This window comes from Cnephaeus nilssonii (genome assembly GCF_951640355.1).
Source record: "Cnephaeus nilssonii genome assembly, chromosome: 17".
NCBI lineage: Eukaryota > Metazoa > Chordata > Mammalia > Chiroptera > Vespertilionidae > Cnephaeus > Cnephaeus nilssonii.
In genome coordinates, this window is record NC_137088.1 from 35,260,554 (window position 1) to 35,263,856 (window position 3,303).

A 3,303-nucleotide genomic window follows, 5' to 3' on the forward strand; every position below is an offset into this window, starting at 1 on the left:
ACCTGACTATACTACAATGAGTTAATTGTTATGAAAGATAAACAAGTTTACTAAGGTTTCTAACACAAATTGAAAGAATTTAAGAAAGGATTAAGCTAGTTCTGACTCTAGAAGAGATGACCACTGAATTAAGTCTTAAAGATCATCCAGTATTGTCCAGGCAAAGACACACAGGAGAAAAAAAGGCTTCAGGTAGCAGAAGTAGTATAAATAAAGATGTAGGGTCTTGGCACAGTCAGTTAAATCTAAGTAGCTTATTATATCAAAGTGAATAGGGAATCGAAGAAAGGTAAGACTGAAGAGGTAAGCAGAGTCAGATCATGAAGAAATTACTGTGAACATTTTTCACTCACAATGCTGTTTTAATTCTCAAAAAACAAAACAAAACTATATTCCTTTGGATAACCTAAAGGAATTTTATTTCTCCCACAAAGAGAAAGAAACAAGAAGCTTGAGTGGCCCAAGATTAAAGTTCCACACTGAAAGAAAAGTTGTCTGGATATGGTAAGAAAGCAAGATTAACATCAGAAAAATGGGCTCCTTGAGAGCCAAGCATCAATATAGGTTAGGGAAGAGAAACTCGGTCCTCAGTTTTATTCCATTTTCTTTGCTCTGGTCAAAGCTGCCGTGGACCAGATAATACTTTCCAGTATTACGGCTGCTATGGCTCTCATTCAGAGCTAAATCTCAAAAGATTTATTATTTGGGCTGGTGAAAACTAGTAAGTAAGTTGATTTGTATTTCATAGAGTATAAGTAAGAGCAAAGTATTCTAAAGCATATTCTATTTGTAGTGAATAAGCATGACTTCCAACATAGTAACATATACCTCTAATCCTAAAATACTTCTTTCTGTCCACTTTCCTTCTATCCCTTTTCTCATTCTCTGGATCCCTCTCCTCAACTCAATTTGGCAAAGATTTACTGACCTCAAATTATGTGTCAGACAGCTCTACTGGATGCTAAGAATACAAAAAACAACAACAACAAAACAAAAAATAAAACACTAAGCCTGTTTCTCCAAAACTCACTATCACATAAACAGAGATTACTGTGTTGAGTCCAGTGAGAAAGATACCTACTGAACTGAAAAAGGCCTCACTCAGAAAGGGCATAGGTGCCCAATATAATCTAGAGGGTAAAATCAGGATTTCCAGAAAAGAATATATTCAGCTCAGTTTCAAAAGTTGAATATGAGTTTAGTCAAGAAAAGGAAGGAAAGAGGAGGTGGGGCAATTGCAGTAGGAGTATAAACAAAGACAAAAAGAAGAAATGCCATAACGTGTGTATTGAACTGCAAATAGTTCAGTATTGCTGAAAATTGAAGTTCAGAGATGGAAATAATTGGAAGGAGTTGGAGAAGCAAGCAGGGTTCAGATCACAGGAGAGCCACGAACTTTATCTTTAGGACATAGAACAACACTAAAAAGCTTTAAGCCAGTGGTCGGCAAACTGCGGCTCGCAAGCCACATGCGGCTCTTTGGCCCCTTGAGTGTGGCTCTTCCACAAAATACCACGTGTGGGCGTGCACATACAGTGTGATTGAAACTTCGTGGCCCATGCACAGAAGTCGGTTTTCGGCTCTCAAAAGAAATTTCAATTGTTGTAATGTTGATATTTGGCTCTGTTGACTGAGTTTGCCGACAACTGCTTTAAGCAAAGAAATGAAAAGGTCAAATTTGCATTTTAAATAGTTCATTCAAGCTATTAAATGGAAATCATGATGAGACCTGCAGAATTTCTAGGTGAAAGTTAATTAGAAATTGAAATAGATGACCACTGCTATCCCCAGTTAAGATAAAGAATATAAGAAGAACTGGAATAGGAAAGAAAGATAAGGAATTCAATACTGGAACAAATGACCTTGAGTTACCTTTAACTACCCAGATGGAGATGTCCATCAGGCAATGAACATGTCTGAAGATCAGACAAAGTTCTGGGCTAAAGGTAAAGATTTGGAAACTGATTACATTTAGGAAGTAATTCACATTTTTAGAGTGCATAGATGAGGGAGAGAGAAAAAAGAAGTGGGAAGCAGAAGATGGAATCCTGAGGAACACCTACATTTAATGAGGCAAAGGAGAAGAACGAGAAGGAACTTTAAAAGAACAGGTATGAAGAGAACAAAGAATGCAGAATCCAAAGGACTTCCAATGGAAGATAAACAGCGTCAAACTCATCAGTGAAGGTATAGACTGACACCTTCCTTTGGATTTAGCAATTAGAAAACCCAGCAAGAAGAATTTCAGTATTATGGAGAAGGCTGAAGCCCAAGTTCAGTGCAGGAGGGCAAATATGGGATAAGGAAGTAGAGACAAGATTTTTTTTTTAAATATATTTTATTGATTTTTTACAGAGAGGAAGAGAGAGGGATAGAGAGTTAGAAACATCGATGAGAGAGAAACATCGATCAGCTGCCTCCTGCACACCCCCTACTGGGGATGTGCCCGCAACCAAGGTATATGCCCTTGACCGGAATCGAACCTGGGACCCTTGAGTCCGCAGGCCGACGCTCTATCCACTGAGCCAAACCGGTTTCGGCAAGACTAAGATTTTTTTTTTAAGGTCTCACAAATTTATTACTGAACCAACCTACTACTGCAGAAAAAAAAAAATCAGCAGAGCAAAATCATGAGTCTAATAATTTTCCAATTAAAATGCCCCAACTGTCCAGATAGTAGCGATCTTTCTTTTCAATCATTTAAAGGTGTAGGCAACCTGGATACAGCATAAATATGTGCGTCATCTCTCATGTGTGATTCCTCATAGGCCCAGTTTGGTTCTTCTCCAATGTCTCCTCTTCGAGTTGTACCTGATTTTATTACCAGTTTTCATCTTAATCCATTGGGGAATGGGCCGATTCTGCTTTTGGCCAGGAACCTCTTGATCCTGAAAGTCTTGTGGGAAGACATGGTGAGGGAGAAGCGAACGCATGCACCTCGATTGCGGAGAAAGAGAGAGAAGGAAGACAAGAATAATATTTTTTAAAATATATTTTTATTGATTTCAGAGAGGAAGGGAGAGGGCTAGAGAGAGAGAAACATCAATAATGAGAGAGAATCATCAATTGGCTGCCCCCTGCACACCCCACACCGGGGATCGAGCCTGCAACCCTATGCTCCGACCGGAAATCGAACTGCGACCCATGGTTCATGGGTCGACGCACAACCACTGAGCCACGCCCGCTGGGCAAGACTAAGATTTTTCTTTCACATTTGGAAGAATTATTAAGAAGGTGAGAGGAAGTTTTTGCTTGTTTCTTTATTTACAATGATGGAGCAACTCATAGAAGCAACCAGTAGAA

At 39.1% G+C, this 3,303-nt stretch overlaps 1 pseudogene across 1 annotated transcript; it reads right to left on the reverse strand.

Annotated features, from left to right (window-relative positions):
• Window positions 1-2,753: 2,753 nt before the first annotated feature.
• On the reverse strand, window positions 2,754-2,911 carry LOC307113136 (large ribosomal subunit protein eL39-like; annotated as a pseudogene). Its single transcript has one exon. The product of its transcript is annotated as a large ribosomal subunit protein eL39-like (transcript).
• Window positions 2,912-3,303: the final 392 nt, after the last annotated feature.